The sequence below is a fragment of the Lathamus discolor genome, chromosome 5, assembly GCF_037157495.1.
Source record: "Lathamus discolor isolate bLatDis1 chromosome 5, bLatDis1.hap1, whole genome shotgun sequence".
Taxonomy (NCBI): Eukaryota; Metazoa; Chordata; class Aves; order Psittaciformes; family Psittacidae; genus Lathamus; species Lathamus discolor.
In genome coordinates, this window is record NC_088888.1 from 120890493 (window position 1) to 120914672 (window position 24180).

The 24180-nt window shown below is 43.8% G+C and overlaps 1 long non-coding RNA gene across 1 annotated transcript in view; it reads left to right on the forward strand.

Moving 5' to 3' along the window:
* Nucleotides 1-23835, forward strand: part of LOC136014524 (uncharacterized) — a 72741-nt gene extending 48906 nt beyond the window's left edge. The window contains exons 2-6 of the long non-coding RNA XR_010612756.1: nt 8375-8421; nt 12037-12121; nt 19935-20087; nt 22357-22519; nt 23124-23835. This is a non-coding gene — a long non-coding RNA (uncharacterized LOC136014524). The remainder of the gene's footprint in view (nt 1-8374; nt 8422-12036; nt 12122-19934; nt 20088-22356; nt 22520-23123) is intronic.
* The last annotated feature ends 345 nt before the right edge of the window (nt 23836-24180 follow it).

Genomic DNA, 24180 nt, shown 5'->3' on the forward strand with positions numbered 1-24180 from the left:
AGCCACCTCATTCTCTGCTTCTTATTGAGACCTCCCAAGGAAATGGTGACGTGCTTCAAAGCTCCCGTTCAGGGAAAAGCTTGGGGTTTTACAGCCTTTAAACAATGTGGTTTTCCTACTCTTCCTCTTCTCCTGGAATATGGGCAGGTGAATAATGCATTCCAGATTGATGCAGTGAATCCTGCCCCTTTGCTTCTGCAACACACAGTGTCCTATCTTGCACGTGGTCTGTCCTCGCAGGACCATGATGGCCAGCCAGGACACCAGAACCTTTCTATCAAAGGCTACTGGTGGAAAAAAAGCTTTAGTCTATGTTTTCCTGTGTAACTTCTGTAGGGTTCATTCCAAAGGCGGGGGGAAATGAAGAGGTTTGTTTGTTTTCCAGCCACAGAGATATTTTCATCCTAAATCAGGAAGAACAAAAAAACATAGATGGGGGTAGGAGACTTTGGTCCTTCCAATGGAAAGTTCTTTTTTACCTCAAAAAAAAAATGAAATCCCTACAAACATCTTTGATTTTTTAAAATATAGGGTATTTTTATCGCCAAGAACAGCATCAACATGTTGCTTTCAGCTGGTCCTCTGACTTCTCTGGTGTCATGCTCCTCTCCGTGAACAGATTTGGCTCCCCTGCAACTAGAAGGTGATCCCCACTTATTGTCAGGCCGCATCTATCAGTGCCACAGATCCTTGAATTAAAAATGGGGGCTGAAATCAATAATGATAGGCATTTTAATGGGCCAATTACCCTCTGAAGGTTTGCATCTGATTCGTATTTTCTATGTTACATAAAAGCTAAGGGTGGGATTTTCAAAACCATTCAGCACTGGCCTAATTTTGCTCCCACTGAAGTCAATGGAGCTTTCTTACTCTCATCTGTAATAGGAGTCGAGTTAAGCCAGCACTAAGTGCTTCTGAAAACCACATCCTAACTATGCTCCCAGACCTCACCCATATTTCTGCTTTCATGGCATGAAATTTGTTTTCATCATATTACATGTGCTGGAATGCTGATGTCTAAGGGAAGCTACTAGGGATTGAGTTCAATATTAATTCTGACCAAGCTTGGCTTTGTGGGTTACAGCTAAAGCATTCCTGTAAGTGCAGTGTAGAGGCTCATCACACAAATAACGTCAGTGGTGTCAGGACAAGTCAGAGCTGGGGCAGGCCCTGACTTGTCCCAGGTGCTCAGGGTTTAGGGAAGGCACAGGAAGCATCTCCAGGCAGATACCTTCTGCCTGGACCAGGCTCTTCCACCCTCCATCTCAGAACCTGTGTCCTTGCTCCTGGAGGAGGCAGGTCTGCTGGGAGTGTTTCTGGGGGGACTATGCCTAAATCAGGCATGCCACCATTCCTGTGGATGTCAGCATCCTGGACCTGCTTTCTTGAGTGAAGGTCCTTGGCCATGGGTCCCTGGAGCTTGGTTGGCTGAGGACAATGCTGGGAAACAACTTGTGTGAGTTTTCTCATGTAACTGGGCTTTCCACACGATACCATTTGAATAGAAGGTGTCTGTTTAACTCGGAAATGCCAGTTCTTCATAGCAAAGTTCTAGATGGCTATTCTGTGAGCTTAGTCCATTTTGGGTTTTTTTCTTCTTGGTAGTTCTTGCTTTTTCCATTTTTATCTTTCTTGTATTTGTTATTTCATTTATTTTTATTTTAATTATTATTAAATTAATTATTGTTACTACATGTGTGAGGAAGTCATTTGCAATTGCCATTAAAGTTCTACCTTGGTTCTCAGATTCTCGATCAAAAGTTGATCTCTATTCTTTCATTTACCAACCAACCGAGCAAACCCCTCACACACAAAACTGTTCCTAAGGCTACCCCTCATTGTCACTGTAGCACATTGCCCGTCAGGCATGTTGGCACAGTCCTGTATTTCGTGCTTGAGTTAATCTGGAAGGGACCATGGAGGGGGAATGTGGCTGTGCCAGGTGATTTGCTCGTGCTCAGCAGCAGATGGGATGTGATGGATCCCATCCCAGTGACCTCCACCACGTTGGGATTTTGTCAGGAACCTGGTAGAGTGTAAAATGACTCCACTGGTGACAACTCAGCACAGTCTCCATATCCCAGAGATGAGACCAACTGGAAAGAGCTACAATCTCTTTCCCTGCAGCCAAGAAAGTCATTTTGCATTCCCTGCACGAGCTGGACTGAACTTGGCCCACGGATGACTGTTGCTGTCGATCCAGATCTCCCAAAAGGCCGGTGTATTTTCTTGCTAATAAATGTCCCACAAATGTTTTGAATTTCTGCACTCATTAGGGCTTAGGGAGGCGATTTGTCAGGACCAAAGACGTCCTCTACAATAAACCAGCAGCTGTCTGCAAAGGGTGAGGAGACATTTGTTGCCGTGAGCTGAGTTTGCTGTCAGCAACCAGGCCCCTGACCAGCCCTAGTAAATGTTTTATTGATTTAATATTAAATTAACTGCCTGGGCATAAGGAGTGCATTATTTTTAATGGCATTCTGATATTAGGGACTGCAGTTTGCTAGAATGCACCTGTAAAATTAGTATCCCCTAGTATTCTGCAGGAGCCATAAAATGTAATGCTCTTTGTGTGCAGTGCTCTGAAGCTTGACATGGGTAAAGTTACACGGCATCCACTCGCAGCCTGTCTGATGGCTGCACCAATTCCTGCTGTGAGAGGAGGAGTTAAGTCATCTTGGAAGGCTTATTCCAAGTTCATCTCTTCTTTGTTCTGAAAAGGGATAAATAGAGCTTGTAAAGCCTGGGTCCTAATCCAAGAGTATCCTGTCTGGGCACGGGAACACATAGAAGGTTGTACATAGGGCACCTGATCAGCAGGACATCTTCTGTAGGGGGTTGGTGTTGGAGCAAAGTATTTTCCCCACTTGTTTTTTTCAGCAAATAAAATGAAAGGAAAAAAGCAAAATACAATTAAAAAGCATAATTTACTCAGCCCCAGATGTGCCACTGTGAGATTTGCCTTTTTTAGGGAAAGAAAAGGCATTTGGAAACAAATATAATTTGAAATTTAAATAAGCAAACACAATCCTTAGTGTAAAAATGAAAATATTTGCTGATTTCAGAATTCTTAACACTTTTTAAACTGGACTATGAAATTAAGAGGAAAAATTTTAGCCCAGATAAAAAGGTTCAAATGACATTGCCTGTTTGTAGTTTGTATCAGTTTTTACCTCTGGAAAATAAAGCCAAGAAAGAAAGCATGTTATGAGGAGCACGCTGCTCTTCTTCCTCTCGGTAGGGCACAGCAGCCACTCAGCCCTCCCATGCTTATGGTAGCTGGGAGGAGGGATCCCTACAGCAGTGGTTTTAGCTCAAGGAAGCACACCATGGATGTAACTGTGCATCGATTTTGCCTAAGCCCACGGTAGTTTGAGTAAACTCAAAGACTGTGGTTGATGGGGACGCTTCTTGCCTCAGGTTTGCTATCTACTTGAAAAGTTACTTGTGGCTCCTGCTAGAGCACTGCAGTCTGTTGCCATGTGGGGATCTCTTGATTTTAACAAGCTGTCCTATTCAAGTACAAAGAGAGGCTTTTTCTCGTGCCAATAACATGCACCTTGCTGCTCTACATTTACCATTGGGTTTGCTTAAAATTACAATGATTGCTGCTTTGCTGTAGCAATCTTTTTCTTTCCGTTAAAATGTGTACCTAGTAAATGTTGCATTTGGTTTTATTAAGGTTGTAAAAATGCCACATTTGAGCTGTTTATATTTAACTCCCTCAGAAATGCTTCATTACGAAGTCAAATATTCCTAAATGGCACTCAGATGGGCATTCTGAGAAATCCCAAGAGTTCTGAGAAGTTTGTTTCATATTGGTTTCACAGTGATGAATCACAGTGCTGAAACTATCATGGATCCAAGATAGACTGACAAGCCTAAAACCATGATCTTAGTACTTCTGAGTACTCAGTTGTAAAAATAACAACCTGAAATTAGAAGTTCAGAATGTCAGGGGATGAGGTAGGATACCAAATCTTGGATGTTTTGTCATTAAAGTCGCTTTAAAGACTGGAGAGCTTAGGGGGATCCATGTATAATAGAATGGACAAATTAATTTCAAGCAGCAACTATGGGTAGGACAATCAATCTCGGAGGGTGGCTTATGATCAAAATGGGCACAAGGGCAGGATCTGATACAATGCACTTTCCATTTGGTGCTTTATATATAATATCACTCTCTTCTTAAATCTTGTTTGTAAAGTCAATAATGATCTCTCTTTTCTGATTGCTTTCTTGGACATATCAGTGAATGAAATCATAGGAGCATAGAATCCCTAAGGCGAATTTGACAGATCAGTTATGCTCTGCAAACATCATTGATTTGACATATTTTCCATAGGAAGCTTCAAAGGTTCATGAGCTCTCCCTATGATAGAGCCCTTTTGTTCTGATAGTTGTGACCAAGTCACAATGCATTTATCAGAAAACAAAGTCTACCCAGCACCTCTCCCTGGCTCTGAACCATGTGGATGCATAGAGAAAACCAGGTAGGGTGGAATTGTGTAAAGACTTCTGTTGACTTTAGTAGGTACTAGGTGAAGTCAACCTCTTGTTTATTATGTTGATAATGGCCTTCCCATTCTACCCATTTTCCCTCATGGTGTTTATGAACCTCACTTGCTGCCTTTCCTGTAACATTCCGAGGTGAACACTTTGTAAGAGGGTCCAAACTTTGCATTTTGGGCCATTTGCACAGACTTTGTAAAGATGTGGCAACTTAGTGCTAGTTTTAGGAGCTCTTTGTGCAAGCGACCTGCCCATTTTGTGCTGGCTCTCAGCTTGGCTTTGAGACTAAAGATTAGGAAATTACACAAAGAGGTGGGTGACTCTTGAGTGATCTCTTGTTAGTTGACAAATACAGATAATTCATTGCCCGGGCAACTTCAGTTAACAGAGTCGAACCATACTTTTTTCAAAGGATGTGGTGGATTTACTTATTCCTGTTTCTGGGTTTGATTTACTACCACATGATTTCATTAAATAAGAACTTAACATGGGGATTTCTGCCAAGCAACTTCAGGCAAGGCCCATATTCCACAAATCCCTAAATTTGAGGGTGGTGGGTGGGGGAATAATCATATTTTTCTAGCAGATGTCCATCCTGCCTGTGGACTAGAGTTTGGGGCAATTACTGTTGTTGCTTTAAAGCTCTTGTAAAATGATGCTTATTTTCCTCCCATTAGATAATGAAGTTTTCAGTTCAGTGAACTTGATGATAACCATTCTCTAATTCGTAACATTGGAGGGAATAAAGGAGAAAGTTTAAAGCAGGGAGCATTTCAGGTTTTAAATTGAAATAGGGTTACTTGGAGCTCTCTTTGCCCTCCTCCAATATAAGGCCACACAGCTTGTGTTTGTTGATATTTTTAAGTAAATAAAAGTGTGTAAGAAGGTTCTTCTCTTTCACTACTGGATAGTAAATCCATACCCTGGTTGCTCAACTGTCCAGGTCATGTTAAAATCCCATGGAAGAAAATGAGTAAATGCAAAGAAGAAAATGCCAAAGAAAATGCAATGAGGGAAGGAAAAGCGTGATGTAAGTTGGCCAAGAAGTAAGTTACACATCTTGGCCTAGGCTCTGCAGTGGTATAAATCATTATCATGCAGCTTTGATGCACCATTCCCCTTCACTGAAGTTGACAACAGGTCAAATTGAAAACTTGGAGCAAAGGTGAGAATAGTCAAAATTACACCAGCTCCAAAGCAATTTTGCCTGCTTTTGTATGCTGATTTTCACCCTCAGATGCTCCTTTTGCCCCAGTCCTCAGCATTTGGGTGAATATAAATGCAAACTGGGATCATGAGACCACAGCTGAAGGTCTGGCTTGGGAGAAAGGCACACCTGGGGTAGATCTTGGTCTCCATTTCTGAGCTAGGGATCAACTCTTCCACTTGAGGAGCATTCCTAGATGACATCTAGCAAGGAGAGGCTTTGAGGCATTTTAGTGATCTTTGTCCATTGCTTATGATTAATCTCAGTACTTGTTTTATTTTCTTCTTTATTCTGCTCTCCTTGGCTTTTTCAGGTATTGATTTCAGATGAAAAATGGCACCATCTACTATCCAGCACCTCGTGGTGCTGCTCACCTTTAAAACTTCACAAGTGTTCTGGTTATTGCCCCATGAAATCATGTTTACATCATCTCCGAGAGACACTCGGAATTAGGAGAAAAAATGGCCAAAACAGCTTAGTGCTTTTGGCTTATTGTTTGAATATTTAAAGACGTTGCATCTGGAAAGTATTCCATTAATTTGTGGCTAGCACCCATATATCAAATCCATAAGCTTCCAAGTAAACAGCTGTCACTGGAGCTGCCATGGAGGGAAATTGGCACTGCTAGCTTGTGGTGAGCAGAGAGGGAACACACTGGTACAGACTAATCCAAGGAGGAAACATTAACCCAGATGTGTAGAGGACAATGGACGAATTGTTCCTTAGAGCTCCTCAACTCCTCAGCTGTATTAATGAGACACAATTAAGGCCTCAGACTATTATATTCACCCAAACACATACACAGAAGTGTACATATCTTCATAGCCAGAAAGATGGGGTTGCATACTGTAACTATATAGTAAAGCAGCCTCCAAGTTATCCGTGACGTGTAGGAAAGGGGAGGGGGAGAGAGAGGACGCTGTCTGCGATGGTGACAAGAGGACACTGTCTGTTTTGGTGGCAATCTGTCTCTAGGCTGCTTGGATTAAGTAGTTGTATTTTGACATTTGCACAGCTTGAAGCACAAATGTTCATGGCTTCCTCGTGGATGATGCAGTAGAGCAGGACCCATCCAGATGCTGTGTAGCAGGGGATGCTTGGCACACAACACAAGATGCTTTAGGGCTGTTGGCAGTGCCAGGGGCCTCAGCTGGAGCTGGGATTTCGCAGCTCAAAGTGTTGCAAGAAGTTCTACCTGAAGGACTCGGCTTCACTTCTCAAGTGCTGCCGTTGTTGGCAGAGCTGTTTGTTATGGGGCCCGGGGCAGTGGGGTGGGGGCCTGTTGTTTTCAATTACATGTCTGATCAGTCTGTTTTCCATGTGGTGCTCAAGTAAATGGACTAATTAATTAAGAGGAATTGTGTACATGGATGTGGGACAGAGATGATATCGCTATGTAGGTTTCCTTGGGAGGGGCATTACAGAAGTGTTGGAAAAACCCATTCAAGATCAGGGTCTCTGGTGGTAGGTGCTGTGGGGCATCTGGGGAGGTTCCAGCTGAAACAGAGGAAGAGCAGCAAGAAGGATTTCCCATCCCCATTCCAGAAGGGAGGATCTGAGACCAAAGGAGATGAGCTTAGTCCCCAGAGGAGGCCATGTCAACCCATGGGGAAGCATGGATGACATAGGATGGAAGTGAAAACCCTTTCCCACTTCTGCCCAGCACCAGACTTGGGTTTACCTTCTGTTTACTAACCAGCCCAAAGTTGGTTTGAACTGGTGACCTAAAGGTGAAAGGCTCTGCATCTTATTAGAATTACTGTGAGCTGCTGAATGAGTCCCCCATGGCAGTTAAGATTTGATTATGGTTCTAGAAAATGTTCAGCTTTTACAATTAGTGTCAAAGCAGTGGTAAGCCCCTCTTTGATTCCTGGGTGTAGGCTCGTGCTTTTCTTAACCTCACACATATGCTGGCATATTTACAGTAAGTGCTCAGGGGTTTGGTTTTTTTAATTATTATTTTTTATTATGATTTTTGAATTAAAAATGAAAGTTCCCCAGGGAAATTATGCAATGGGAAATAGCCACTTCAATAAACTTGACTCACACGTTTTATTGATTATGGTAAATTTAATTATTCCATTTAAACCTTGCTTACACACACAAAAAAACACCCCTTATCCTTTCCTTCCTATATGTTTTTCCTGTTTCTGTATCCATCTCTACAGACCAAAAGTGCACTATGTATTATTTTACATTTTTTAGAGGAGAAATACTCAAGGCTAAGCTGCTTCCCCATAATTAGAAATTAAAAATTAGAAAACACACCATAAATCTTACTCAAAACATCTTCAAATGGAGCTACTAATTGTTAAACAGCAGTAATTATAGCTTTTAATATAGCTCTTTTGCCTCTGCCATATATTATGTGCACCACTTCTGCTAAGGGAGACAATTATTCAAGGATGTTGAAAAACCCAACCAAACAACACCAGAGCACAGTGCAAAATAGGTATTTCTCCTGCTCTGTACTTCATTAGGTGATATCATTTGTTGGTTTTATACCCAGAGGTCTCAATCTTTGGAGACCATTGCACCGAGGTCTTTAGAGGCTGTGGAAGGCAGTGGAAGAGCTGCTGGCTTCTGGGTCATCTCTGGGTCTTAACCTTGTTTCTCTAAGACCGCTGCTAGTGAGGGGTTTTCTTTCTCTTTCAGTGAGCTGCTGCTGTTTCTTCTGACCTACCAAATGATGTTCAGTCCAGGTAATCACCTTTTTTGTCTTATTAAACTTACGAATGATCTCTCCTTCCTGGGGAAATGCATTTATTCATTACTTTGTGACTGTTCTCATAGAGGGAAATGTTCCACGGGTGCAGGTCTGCGGGACTGAGGGTGAAGCAATTCACCATGGCTAGAAATTAGGATGTGGGAAGAGAGATTATCACTAGATATGAAGAATCAAAACATTCACAAAGCCTGCACTCCCTCTTACAGGAGGGGACTGTTCAGAGCCAGCTCGCCCCAGCAGTGGTTGGTCTTCCTCATTGAAGCTGTAAAATTCAATCTGGAGAAGGGGCTATGTGGGGGTCTGGAAGCTGAGGCCGGCCAGTTTTGAAAGCTGAGATATAGGGCCCAGGGTGTGTTCAAGGTTTTGTTGCTTCTTTCATCCAAGTTGTTTCACAGGGCTGTCAGACCTGGGCTTGTCGGAATTCCACGGCCAAATCCTCATCTGGTATAACCTGAAAGGGCCTTGTTTATTTCAAGGGAGCTGCACCTCTTCCATGAGTGGGGTGAGCCTGGGAGAAGCCAGTGAGAGCATAGAGATGATAAAAGAGCAACAGGGCTGGGATGTGGGAGGCTCTGGAGGCTGCAGGTGAGCGATGTCTCCTTTGCCCTCCTGCAGTTTTTCTCCTAGTGGCACATTTGACTGCCACTGCTGGTAAGCACAGTGACCAGCCTAGCACCCTTCTGGATATCCTTTCTTGGCACAAGATGGATTGGGAAATACTCCATAGAGACCTCGTTGCTGTTTACATCCTTGGGTTTCCTGCATTACAGTGTAAGTGATTCAACATAGGAGATACTTGTCCCATGGCTTGGAAAAGAAATAAAAAATTGGATGCTCTGTATCCTGGTAGGTTTTGGCTTGACTTCCTTTATTCAAAAAGTATAGCTGGAAGTAAGTACTTACATATTTCTAAATGACCTGCACTTAAAAATAACCACAATCTGATGTAAACTGGCGAGGCTCCCTTGAATTGAATGGATTCCCTCCAGTTTGCACCAGATGAGGATTAGGCCCCAAGATTCACGCAAGCCCAGTTACGATGACCTTGAAAAGAACTTAGATTAAAGATGAATTTGGAACCAATCAACCCAAATCATAGCCTGGCTGATTTCATTCGTTTTTCTGGCAAGCCCTAGTTTTTGGGACTATGACCTTGTTGCTATGTGTATTACACCAAATCCTTCACTTATGAGCCCATTGCCACAGATGTCACTCTCCATGCCATAACTCCCCCAAACATTTCAATTCCCTTCCCCGTAACTGTCACCACGCTAGCTCTGGCCGCCGCAGGGAGGGAACTTAGCCATGCAGCAGATCCCAGACTCAGCTTTTGGCCTAGATGACACGCAGAAGAATTATTTTGCAGATGGGCCAACCTAGGACACGTGTTCCCACTGGGATCGGCGCTCAGCTCCCCCCTCGCCGCCTCCTTAATGTGAGCGCAAGAGCTCGAACCAACAGCCAACTCCTCGAATGGCAACAACAAAAGGCTCCTTGTCGTTACCCAGGCTGACTCAAAACACAGTAGAAAAGGGGATTTATTTCTTTTCGACAGAGCTGTGGATCACAGACTCACAATATCCAGCTCGTCACCTACTGCTGTTAGTGATGCTCTTTGTTAGGTTATAAAAATCAGCTACTTGCTCCTTGCCTCAGTTTCCACAGCTGTGGGCTCTGTGAGGATTAGTACACCAGGAGATGGGATGTGTGGCTCCTGTGGTGACAGTGGTAATACAGAAAGACGCAGAAGCAATTCTCCAAATGGAATGCCCTGGCAAAAAGGCATTTTGAAATTAGACTTTGGAGTGTAAGAGTCACCCCATAACAAAAACTTCTCTTCCACCTTCCCTCCCAAAAAGCAAGCCCAAGTCTCTTGTCTCCATTCCTGCTTTTCAGAGTCTTGCATAATGACCCATATGAAAACTCGAAGGTGAAAAAGCCAAATGCTTCATGCTGTAAATTTTGAAATGGCACAATTGCAGTGCTCTTGGCATTTTCTCTTCTCCTCTGGATGTTTTCCTTTCAAAGCAAAGTGCAGTCAAAAAGGGAACTGCTTTTGCTGAGTGATTCCCTTTTGGTAGAACAGCTTATTTCAAAGATAGCTGTATGCCTTATACTTACTGTAAGGAACCACACACATACATGGTGGTTCTGAAGTTTTAACAAGTGTTTCTGTCTACCACTGCTTCAAAGAAAGCAGAATCAAGTGCCCTGTGGAATCCTTGCTCTCTCCCATTACACACAGACCTCAAGGCTGGAAGGAAGTTGCAGTCTTATTTCTTTCCCTGCCCATTATTATTATTACTAGGAGTGACAGTAAGGGCTTATCCAGGGAGGTTCTGTGCACCTTCAGCTCCCATGGGAGTCCCTGGAAAGAACAAATATTTCCATAAAGGATATTTGAACTGTGGTCAATCCCAGCCATCTTCCAGCCCTTCTCCAAACGCAGGAGGAAGAACACAGAGGGAGGCCTCTGAAGGAAAGGTGCTCCTTGCAGGCAGAGTATCCTGGAGTGATTTGCGAACAGGTTCCAGCAGAACGTTTTCTGTAACGCCTTAATCCTGGTTAGTGCTCAGGATGCACAGACACGGTGTGCTGACCACCTGCTTCCTTTCGCAGCAGCCATCGCATTTCTCTGGGAATTAATTATTTCCTTTCCCTCCCTTTACAAGAATCACATGGTTTCATGCGTTTTGATTTTTCCACGCCTCTTCCTTTAGCCTGTTCGATTCACTGATTCATTTAGTGCCCTGGAAGATGCATTCAATTCTTAAGCTTTATTTGTTTCCCTCTCTCTATTTTTGTTGCTACTGGTTAGTTCCAGGACAAGCAGTCTGAATGCTTTATCCACAGGAAGGCACGTGCACATGGGTTACTCACTTGCCTCTCCCTCCCCAGGATTTCATTACACTCGCCTACAATTTAATCCATAACATGCACTGCAGAGCTGGTCCCAAGGGAAAAAGGCAGTGGCTCCTCATGTGACATCCTTTCTCCTAAGGTCTCGTTTCCCTCTGCTTGCTGGGCTGGCAGGATGGGTCCCCTCACAGTGCTGCACTCATTTGACACCATCACTGCAGGGCCACTGAGCAACATGTGGCAAACAGCTTTATCACTGAGGATGGCCCAGCAAGCTGGGATGAGTGAGCAGCAGCTTCCAGCAGGAATGCTCCTCCAAATTTTAAGCCAGTCCTTCTTGGAGAGTCGGAGGAGATTGGGGATTTTCCCCCCTCCATGTGATTCACTGATGTTTTAGTTGCCCAGAGATGTCATTTAAAGTGCTCCTCCAGGGATATCCTCATACTTGAAAAGGCCCAAGAAAGTTTCAGAGTTCAGCATCTCTCAGCAGCTGATCAGAAGCAAACCTAGAGATAACCCCATACCCTCTGAGCCCTCACCCAGCCCCCTTGGCCACATCATGGCTGATGCTGGCAAGAAGCCTGTCTGTGTCCCTGCAGCGCTCAGGCATGCCTTGAGACAGGAGTAACTAGTCATGCCCCATCTATCTTACATGCTTTTTCTTGAGCACCTCCCAGACTTTACTACATTTATCCTCTTAGCACCTCTGTAATTATCTCTCTTGTTACAGATGAGAAACAGAAGAACATGGAGGTTTTGCAATTTGAGCTGAGCCGTGTAGGAGCTCTTTGGCAGAAGAGGCGGCCTCCCGGGGGGTGAGTAATGTCCTTTTGACAATCCCATTAGGCTGCTGTTTGTATCCTTACATACCCAGATGCAAGCCCAAAATCAAGCCCAAAGCATCTTGCACAAAGCAAAGTCACTCTCTGAACCTGACTCTTTGGGACTGATGGCAGGATTTCCCTGCTCTCTTTCCCAGTCCCTGTCACAATTCCCACAGGCAAAATCTGCAAAGCAGTTCCACTCTGTGTCAATTGAAGGATCAAGTCTTATTCGTGCAAGCAATATAAACATTGTTATAGCTTGACAAATATAGAGGAAATTCAGAACAGCATCAACCATTGTGTGCAGTGCCCTGCAGAATAACTTCGTCCAGTAGCATGGAGCGCATTCATAACTGTATTTTAACCAGTGCAACTGGCAAAGTGAATCAGATGCCACTTGGCTTCAAATACGTAATTACAGTCACCATACAAGGAGTAACGGGTTCAAACTTAAATAGGGGAAGTTCAAGTTAGATATAAGGAAGAAGTTCTTTACTATGAGGGTGGTGAGGCACTGGCACAGGCTGCCCAAAGAAGTGGTAAATGTTCCATCCCTGGCAGTGTTCAAGGCCAGGTTGGACAGAGCCTTGGGCAGCATAGTCTAGTGTGATGTGTCCCTGCGCATGGCAGGAGATTGGAACTTGATGGTCTTCAGGTCTTTTCCAACCCAAACCATTCTATGGTTCTATATTAACCAATTAAATCAAGGAGAACTCTACTACAGACTGGAATATAGTTTTAAACCCTGAATCAGCAGCAGTGGTAAAGTGTGAGAATTGCTGAGTGGAAAGGCAGACTGCCTGGGAAGTGTGCTCCATGGCAGGGACACGCTTAGTGAATGGAGTGCTCCATGTAAAACCAAGCAGAGCAATGGGAATTGGATCAGCAAGAAGTCTGGCTGCTGAACATCCTTACCAGCTTGTGAGTCATCAGCAGGTTAATTGGGCATAGCTAGGCAGAGAGCAGTGGTTATGACAGGAGAGGCTTTAACTGATAGGATCATTTTCAGCACAATAATATTAATTAGCAATTGCGATAGGGAACATGAAGGCAGGTGGAGCACTTTCTGTCAAGGTGCTGTTACAAGGAATTAGCCCGTATAAACACCCATTGTAAATACATTGTCCTTGTCAGGTGTAATAACTGCCTTGGCACAGAGCATCTCTATTCACAATGGAAAGATAATTAAAGACACAATTGCACACTACTGTGTTTCTCCCAGATGCTGATTGTGTCACCAGAGAGACCTAAACAATTATATTAGGAAAACATTGGATGACTGTTAATAGCCATTTCCAAAATGCAGACAATAAATAGATTGAGAAAAGGCTGTGAGCGTTGAGCCAGCCTTGGAAAAAGCTAGAGGAAAAACTGTATTTCTGAAGCAAACATGGAAATTGGAAATGGGAGTTAGGTGCTTAAACATCTTGGAGGAGCTTAGACCCAAAGCCAGCTCCTGCCCTAGTCTACAAGTAATTTCATATTTCCCAACCTTCACATTTTCCTCATGTGTATGTTGTTCTTAGAAGCTTATACAAGGAGGGCTGATTTTTGAAGACATTACTTAAAGGAAATTTCTGTTCATGCCACTTGAACATTCACTACTGATAATCCCAGCAATAATTCTCATGAAAAATTGTGTTATGTTATAAATTGCGAATTATATATGCATAGCATATATATGCATAGCATATATAATATATTGTATAGCTTTGTGTTACAGGTCTACGTTACATACCTGTAGTATTATGTTCTGGTAATTAAACCAATTAAAGTGCAGTTATGAGCTCATTAAACCCAAGAAATAGGAGATGTCAATCAATTCGGTTTATATCTAGATAAAATCTTATCAAAGCCAAGTGATTCAGGCCTTAAAACCAAGTGTTCTTATGTCTGTGTCTCAGTTTATGATGCATAGATAAACATGATTCAGAAAACACCTTTATAGACAGATGTGACCTGTGTGCACAGTCCCTATTGCGGAGCAAACTGCTGCTGGATGTTTTTCTCTCTTTGCTTCCCATGATATATCTGAGTGCTGCATTCTGTTACAATCATGACATTTTAAATATTTAGTAATATCACATGATTCTTTACAGATCTAACCAGTGCATAGTCCTGTGTTGGGTACATAAGTTTTACATCCTCAGAGGATGCCAGAAAGCCTTTGGTGCACCAGGTTATCCTCCTGTGGTCAGATGCCTTTTCCCACATGCTACAGTACCTTGTGGAGTCAGCAGGGCCAGCTCTTATGGGCTGAGAGGTGATCCTGAATTCACAGAATCACAGAATGGTTTGGGTCGGCAAGGACCTTAAGATCATCTAGTTCCAACCCCCTGCCATGGGCAGGGATGCTTCATACTAAACCATGTCAACCAAGGCTCTGTCCAGCCTGGACTTGAGCACTGCCAGGGATAGAGCATTTACCACTTCTCTACTCTTTTGAAGTCATGTGGAACTAGTGTCTGTCTGGAATAGAACATTATACTCTGGAATAAGTATACTCGGGGCAGAAGTCTTCATCCCAGTCAAATTCTCCCATGGATCTTATGGTGGGGACAAGATTTTATGCCATCCCAGCCAGTTGCTGGGAGTGTGTTTCCTGGGGCTGAGTGATGGCAATTCAGGGCTTTGAAGCATTTGGCACAGCCATGTTGACGATCAGCAGAAGCTGCAGAAGGCAGAGTTCACATTATGCGGAGAGGCAGCAGAGGAGTGGCAGCAACAGGATTTATTGAGCTGGGCTCTGATTCTCACACTGACAGTGTCTCACCCATTCTGCACTGTTTCATGTCTGAGTTGGTGAGATACATTTCAGGCTGTTGAGGACAGAGACTGCATTCACGATATGCCTGTACCGCATCTGAACAGTTGTCAAGCCTTGATCTTGGCTATCAGCTCTAAGGGGGGCTGTAGCATAAACAATAATAATACTAATAATACTGATGGTGATGCCGTTAGAAGACTGATGATAGTTACTTTTTAATACAGTCCAGAAAAGCCCCACACTTACGGTTCAGCTCATCCAGAGCAGAGAAGCTGTTTATATTGTTTTTTTCTCTGGGAAGGAGAGTGATCATGCCCAAAGGTGGAGAGCATGGGGAGAAAAGAGAATTAAGGGATGACTTTTCTATTGTGCCTAACAAGGTTATGATCGGAAAAAGGAAGGAGAGAGGAAAATGTGGATGATGTTATTACCAACATGAAAGAATTTGAATATAATCATAGCAGTTAGAGAAATGTGTTTTTAAAGACCTAGAGAGGTCATAATGAGAGTTTACTTTGTAGATCTAATCACAGTTTACAAGATCATATCCTGGTCCCCAGTGGTGTCCATAGTGAACAGCAGGACACCAGTAATTTCCCAGATGTGGTTTGCCCCCTGGAAGGTGAAGAAAACCAGTGAGAAGAACTGGAGTGACCCAGCACTGGGGAGCCTCTGAAACTCCTCTACATCTTTTGACTGGGAGGTCCTCATGAATAGTTCGGTTGTTGCCTGGTAACATTGGTGTAAATTATTCTACAGTGCAACTGGGCCCACAAGAGAAAAGGAGAAATTTGGAGAGGGATCACAGAATCCAATTTTATGGAAATGTCTTCATCAAATAGGGCTGAACTATACATTCCATAACGTACGTATCCATAACAGATAACCCAGTGAGTGTTTGGGGCCCCATCAGTAGTGGGGGAGAGGGGAAGGACAATAGGTGCCAACAGGGCTTTAATACCTAGTGAAATACACTAGTGCAGAGATCACAGTCTCAGCTTCTGCCCTATGTGAAATGCTTGTGTATTTGGCACCATTTGGTTAGATCCTTCCGTCATAGAATGATAGAATGGTTTGGGTTGGAAAGGACCTTAAAGCTCATCCAGTTCCAACCGCCTGCCATGGGCAGGGACACCTTCCACTAGAGGAGGTTGCTCAAAGCCTCATCCACCCTGGCCTTGAACACTTCCAGGGATGGGGCATCCACATCATTCATCCATCCGTGGGTCTTGCCGTTGCCCCAGTTACACTGCAGCAGGAGAACTTTCCAGGTCAGAGCACAGCAGCAGTGGGAGAGTTCGCAAACAGGGACTGCATGGAATCACCAGATCTTCCCCCATTTTTCTTTAGAGTCATGGTTGCAGATGCCTTTCTTTTGGAGGAGTGGACTTGGAAAAGATGTGATGAGGATGCAAAACCGGTGTTAAACAGGAAAGGAATTTGTGGAGTCTTTTGATCTCTTCCAGAGGTTGTTCTTGCAGCCTAACGCCCTTGCTCCAGGTTGCTCTTCACCTCTATCTCATTTGCTTTGTCCCCTGCTTTGTGATTGACATTAGGTCAGGGAAAGGAATTGTCACGGTCTGTTGACGACACAGCGGTTTCTAATGTCACCCGTAACTGATTCATCACTCACTTTGAAAGATTAGGGAGCAGATTAAGATCCACCAGAAGAAGCCAAGTGCCTGCACAATAGCTTCAACTAAGCCCTAACTGAGGTCTAAGCATTTCTCGCACCTTCGTTTGCAATGAACATATTGTTATTTCCACAACTATGGATAGCCAGACCTTAACGTGGGAGGAGGGAGTGGAGTTTCCTAACAAGCTGGAGGTGGAAGGAGGAAATTTTAGTCAGCAACACTGATGGTTTGTTTCAGAGCAATGACGCATCAGAAGACACCGAGGCCTCGCTTTGCTTAGCCAGAGGAGCGCTGCCTGCCCTCGCTGCCGAGCACGGCAGGAGCTGCTGAGTCAAACGAGAGCGGCTCCAGCCAGGGCTGTGCCGAGGAGGAGTGTGCTGCTATGTGCATTGGTTGAGAGACTTGGAGAAGAAAAGGATAAAGCCCTCATGGGAGATGCTCTATTTTTAATGAGCCCAAACCTCTTCCACAAATTAAGTGAAATATTTTTAAAGGAAACAATATTACTTTGGTTTTATTTGTTTCAGCTACTTAGTTACAGCTCCACGTGGACACAATTAATGGAGGAAATAGAGTATTTTATAAGCCCAGGACTCTGAGATAGATATTTTGTGACCATGTGAAATTCTTTGCCCTAATCACCACACATTCCTTGGGAGAAGGTTGTATATTGCTGAAGATTATTAACCTCGGGTCCAAAAATGTTGTGTCTAGTCATTGAATAACAAAGGTCAAAAATTGTCATGGCATTACTCGGTGATGATTTTCGCCCCTGTTTTTCATTAAAGTTCCTGCTGTCCATCTCTGGCTCAGGTCTGTCCTAATTCTGTTCAAAGCATCCCTCAGCAAGAAAGACAGAAATGACCTTTCCACTGGAGCTAGTTTTATTTCCCAGATCCCTTTCAGATTCCCCCTGTGACTTCATGTAAATCACTTGGATGGACACTCAGTACCTCATTTCTCCATTTTTTAAATAGAAATAATATTGTTTGCCCTTTATTTGCCCATTTACATGATGAATTTTCAGGACAATGGGTAATTGTTCAGGTTGCATCTGACACCAACCCATCTGATGTTTGCTGGTCAGAGAAGAACAGGCTGAGGTAAAACCTGGGGGTGAATGTTGTTTAGATGAAGAGTTTCCTTTGTGCCTTGCCTTGATTTCTTGATGATGAGAAACACTGAAGAAGACACCTGTAGAAAAATATAACATTTTTTCATTCTGCTGGGACTGCTTTGAATATCAGAGATGGGCCCCATAAAGTACCAGATCTGGGCTTTCTGGCATGAGGGTTGTGATGGCAGGGTGTGATCTCTGGATATCCAAATGGAAACAATTGATCAGCTCCTCAAATGATACAAGTCTATAAACCTCAATAATCAGCCATCCACTTCTCACAGGCAGACCTAGATATTCTCTTTTTAAGCTCTCAGAGCAGTGCTGCTGAGATTTCATTGCAACAGGCTTTTGGAGGTAAACAACATCTCATGAATGCAGTAATCTGTGCAAATATCCTGATAGCTAAGCACAGCAGTGGAGTAAATAAACAACCCCAATGCCCCTTCCCCTCCACCGTGCCAATAAATGTAGTTTACTGTACACATCACTCTTAGGGGCCGTGCAGGGATGGTGTGAATCCATTAGTAGGGCAAGGGTGAGTGACTTCTTGACTTCAGCGACCCTTAAAGTTAATCCAGCATTGTAGGGGAAGAATTAAATGTGATGAGCTCAGAAAGTGTGATAAAACCAGATTTAAGTGCACAGCTGGGCAGCAACCTATAAAGGCAGAATTTAAAACTGTAATAAAAACTTTGTAATCTAATTACGACGGTAAAGTTAAAGGTGAGCTATTTGCAGCATGATTCACATACACCACAGCTAACCTCTGACATCTTGAATATATTACGTGGTTTCTTCACTATAGGAGTAATTTTTGAGTTGCTCTCTCACACTACGCGGTTCCCTACGTTTTATTCCTGAACGCTGTCTTTGGAGGTTGCAGGACAGGACGAAACAGTAGGTCAGCACTTCGTAAAGCATCTGCTTTCCTGTGCTTCTTCCTCTAGGCATCTCAGGACTGCTCCTGCCCATGCTTTGGGCACTCAGCACCCTGGTAAAAAGGGGTTGTGGCAGGTGCACAGGACCTCCAAAAAATCACAGCTCCCGAGAGAGGCCCAGGAGAAATCACAGCAAGAGCAGGCATGTCTCAAGCTGGTTTTAGCCTAGCTAGGCTTAATCCTGGAAGGAAGGAGGATGCAAAGCAGGTTATAGCTTGGATGCAGGACATGATCCCAGGCAGCCAGCTCCCGTTGAAGCCCACGTCATCATGCCTTCATTGCAATTGGCACCTAATTAACGCCACCTCAGATATGGAGTCATCTCTCTGATTTCAGAGCTGGCTCATCCAAAAGCCAAAGTGATGGGAAAAAACAGCCCCAGGAGCCCTGCCTTGTTCTCCTTCACCGCTGTCAGTGGACAGGGCTTGTTCTGCCCCACTGGTGGGGTTCAGAGTGCTCTCACTGGCTGGACACTGTCATGTATGACAACCACCTTGGATCCAAGTCTAACGTCTTTCAGCAGAAGGACCACAGAAGGGTTAAGCACTAAAATAGAGGTATTTTTCTTGGGTCCCAATAAGTATTGTCCAGCAGAAATATCAGAAGAAAATATTTTTATATGAAGCCTGAAAAACTCTATATTGTTATTTTTTTGAGCCAAAAGAACTTGATATTCTGAAATCAAATTGCATTTCATTCTGTTTGAATTTAGCCAAACCCCCTTTCTTCAGACAGAAAGCTATATTCCTATAGTGTAATGCTCGTGGGAATGGTTGAGAGTGGCATTGTTGGTAGAATCAGCACCCCAAAATGAACTGGTTTCTCCCCCAGTGCACTGTGGACCAAGTCAGTCTCCATAAATATTACTTCTAAACTGATGAAATACTTACAGTGTTTGTGAAATTAAATTCTGTTTCTTACAATGGGTAATCTAATATTTTTCTTCAAGGATATTAACAATCTTTTAGATACTGTTTCAGGATCTGTATCTCTTTTTCCTTTCATCAGGCTTGGGAGGGAACAGCAGAGCCATCAAGCACCCTTATGTTGGGAGTGATGTTCGCTCTCATGCAAAGAAGAGGGTGTGAGAGCCATTGGCTAAACCAGATGATTTGTATCAGCAGTTTGGTGGAAAGAAGTGTGGGGTGCTCTTGGAAAAGGACTGCACAAAGTTTCCGAGAGAAACGTGCCTTTGTGATTAATGGCCTATCTCAATATTGTTATTTATAGAGAGAGATGCTTTTTTTTTGGAGAAAAAGATGTTCTGTGTCTATATTGAGGTGCCATTTACACTTCTGCTATTACTGAGACTTCATCCCAAACTGCCCTTCTCTTCATGCAGCTCTACACCAGGATGGAACTCTTCACAGGAGACAACAGCTTTAAAAACGCAATCAGGGACTACCAGGAAACACCACAACAAACACCCAAAACACAGGAAGGAGCCCACCAGCTGCAGAAAGCCAGCCTGAGGATAAAAAGCACAACATCCCAGGTACAAACAGGGTGAGATCCCATCAAGCCCAGGCCAGCAGCCACCCACTGCGTGCTCCAGTGGGTTTAGAAATCCCATCCTGTATGGCAGGATGCTTGAGCTCACCGTACCACAGAGTAAGGGAGCATTTAACACCCTCGGTCTGCAAGGCACAGACAGGAGGTGGTAAATACCTTGATAAGGAAACTGGAGTGAAAATACCAGCTTTAGGCAATCCAGATTTTATCAGGGAAGTATGCAGGAATGAGTAACTACCTGACATGCAGATGTATGTGCCTATGCACAGTGCCAGCAGCCTGCCAGTCCGCTCATCTGGCCTCAGGCACCAAGCTTGCATTTTCAAGATCATGTGAGTTTGGGATATGTCGAGGGGGTATTTTTGCATGGGATTCTCACAGAATGTCAGTGCCTCAATCAATCTGTAGCTCTGTGTCTGGAAGGATCTATAGATTTAACACTGGAGAGTTGTTTTTCTGCTGGAAGAAGCTGCTTGGTTTGTAAATGAAGGCTATTGCTCTGCTTAGCAGTAGCATGCATTTCGCAGCATGGAAATCTCTGTGTGATGGGATGAAAAAAGACCCCGGAATCTAAGGGCTCAGCAAAGTCATAAAGAAATTAATATTGTGTATTGCGCAGTGAATGGATGGTGTCTTATGGACCATGGCTATTACTGTCACTGTGGGACCTGGAGAAGACCTGTGCTTAGTCCCAGCACAGTCTCTCCAACCTGAATCACTAATTAGATTGTGTTTGTAGAGTGGTTGGAAACTTAAGTGTTGTTAACTGGCATTATGCACATATACAATATATATATGTGTATGTATATATATATATATACACACACATATAAATATACACCACACACTTGGTTTTATACAGACAGCTTGGAGATTTGTTGCTAGGTCTCTTATTCTAGCTCTGGATCCCAATATAAGAGTATGGAGCTGCCTGTTGGCTGTTACCCTTTGTACTCTGAATTGCTAGAGAATTCATTGCCTGCGTTGTCATCAGCCAAGGTGGGAAATGTCTGTTCGGAGAACATGTCCCTCCTCTACAATGCTCTTCAGGTGTCTTACAGGCTCTTGGACCTTTCTGCTTGGTGTTCGTATTGATTCTTGGCCAGATTTACAATAAAACAGAAAGCAAAAACCAGCCCTATCCTTGGTGGGAAGAGTAGGAAGAGCTTGGCAGCTTGAAGGGATAGCCTGGAAACCTGGACAAGGAGAAAGGAGAAACTGTTACCTGGCCAAAATGATATGGGGTCAGGGCAGCACTTGTGGCTATGCCATGGCAGGGGACTGGCTGCCAAAGAGGGGAAGGATGGTCTCTTACTGGGGTTGGTGCTTAGTGTGGCTAATGACAACCATAAGTAGGAAAATATGGATGCTATTGGAGAGAGAGGCCCAGGAACGGATAAAGAATAAATTGGCTGCACTGTGTACAGAGAGGGCCAAACAGATGTTGGGCCTGATCCAGAGCCCATTGAGTTAATGGAAAGGATCCCTTTGGTTTCATTGGATGCTCTCTCAGACCCATTACAGCTTCACAGGAAGCGGTGGAGACCAAGAGTAATAACTTGTGGTGACTGGAGTGGTGTGTGTTGCATAGGTGTGGGCTGTGAGGTTTTCATGGTGAAAACAGATGGGTCTTACAGATCCGTCCATTTGGCCTGGGTAACCCTCCTGCCCCACTTCCCCCACCTGATGGTGAGCAGTCTCATGAGGTTAGGTTCTGTAGCCAACATTTTGGCATGATTCTGTGCAGAAGTGCCCTTCTGCCTTCTGTATTCCCCCTCCTATTCAAGGAGGTTCAGGTTCGTGGTGGCCCAGTATTTAGAAACCAGTGATTTGAGCCATCCACAGAAAAGGAAGAAACGAAGCCTGCTGAGAACTGTTGACCAGGGAGGAATTTTGTTGTGGACCAGCAAGAAAAATAATATAAAGCAGGTGTTTCTGCAATCGTGAGACATTTGTAAAACCAACGTTGTCCAACGAGTCTCCCACTCACATTCTCATTCACACGATATGGCAAGGTCTAACACGAAAGACCGCAAATAGGAAACATCTCTCTGTACTAGTTGGCGTAGGACCTGCGCTAGGGCCTCCCTCCCCTTCTCTGTCTGTGCTTTTCTGTTTATTTAGGTGTGTGCCTTTGTTTCTGTTTTTACATTTAGCACAAGTAGAAAGGAAATGGGATTTCATACAGCTTAGGAGACTGGGAGGTCACCATGCTTTGGAACATGGGCTTTTTTTTTGTCCTTATACTGCAGGTGCAAGAGCTCACAGGCCAGATCCTCACTAATATAAACTGCCCCAACCTCCACAAGAGCTTCCTCCGTTTAACCAGCCTGTTTGAGGAGGTTTGTGATATCCAGAGATGCAGACACAAGCTATACTCGGGCTGGTCTCCTGTTCAGGAATGAGAACTTGAAGGTGAGCAGCACTGTTTCTTCTTGGTGATGGAGTCAGGAGGAATGGATTGACCATTGCATGCGAAGATGCATCAACAAACAGCATATGCTGTTTTCAGTCAGGGTTGTGAATTTATTGGAAATGTAATTTGGGGAATAGTTTAATTTAGTTGAATTTAGGCCAGCCTGGGGAGAGGCAAGGAAATGAGTTATAAGGGTAAGTTCAAGGCTCTTCTCAGGACCACCCTTACCCAAACATGAATAGCTTTGTTCTCTCTGTTAACGAGGGAAATCCTCACATTGGAATGGGAGTGACTCTATTATTGCCGAAAGAAAACACTCTGTCAATCTCCTGTGAGAAACTCTGCTCTGAAAGGGGCTAATAGTTCACAAAGCTACTGTAAACTGACATATTTTTGCTCAGCATCCAGGACTATTTTGCCAGTTTATTTCCACCAAAGACTTACCCTGGTTTCCTGTGACATCACATCAAGCTCCTCACAATCCACCTCTGGATTTTCAACCATCCATCAGCCAAAGAACCACTCCCAATCTTTTGTAAGAAGCTATCACTCTTATTCACCTCATCTCCAGCTGTATTCATACCACTTCCCTCCCTTTTGCAGGTGTTTGCTGGCAGTAACATGTGCAAGCTACAACGGTGCCAGTCATGGCTAAGGCTGAGCTGGATTTTAGCTACTTAACAGGTTTTATTTGGGACCCTACAACACCCAATCTCCAAAACATAATCTCTCACTGACAATAAAGTGCTTTTAGCCCTGTTTAAAAAGAAGATGATACTGAAAGAAGCAGCTCAACCTTTTTGTGTGAGGTAAGGGTCAGTTTATGGCTGGATAAATCGCCTGGCAGGAAGGTTGTGTGGCAACTTGGCAATCATAGCATAACACGGCTGAAGGAGAACGCCTGAGCCCTGTCTTCTAGTCCGCTTCTTAACCATGCTGGCTTGTTTACATTTGGGTGGTAGATGGGTGGAGCCCATATTCCCATTTCTGGCTCGTGTCCGTCCACTTGGATGTCAATGAAAACTGTTGCAATTATATCATCATCGTGTCCCGCTATTGGAAATGATTAGTCTGTTCATTTTCCATAAATACTGGCTGGCTGGCTTCACCTGGCAGTGGCTGGGAATTGTCATGGCAGATAGGAAAGCCCAGAGAATATAAGGATTCATAACTTCTTGTGAGTTATGGTGTTTTCCAGGTGCAAAGTCAAACAAGCCCATGCTGTTGGATTTAGACATCAACAGAAATGCCAGCTTTTAGACGCATTCAGGTAGCAATGGAGAAAGCACAGGTATTTCAAAGCAAGGGCAGTCTTACTGGGCTATTTTAGTCAGGAAGGGAAAGTGTTATTAAAATAAGCCTGAAACTAACAGGGGACCTTTTAAATTTCAGGTGAAAGTTCAGAAATAATCAGGTTTTCTAACTAAATAGCACTTCCCATTCCTACCTCTCCACCATGGCAGCCTTTGCTCTTCCATACCCACCAGTTCCAGCGGGTGGAACCAAACGTAGGCCTGTATTAACTTCAAGGCTATTTATTCTACAAGTGAGCTCTAATTCCAAATAATACTGGTGCCAGCCTTTTTTCTTTTCCCCAGGACTCAGGCATACAACACACTTTCCTCTGTTGGAGCTCATCATTCCATAACTCCAGAAATTG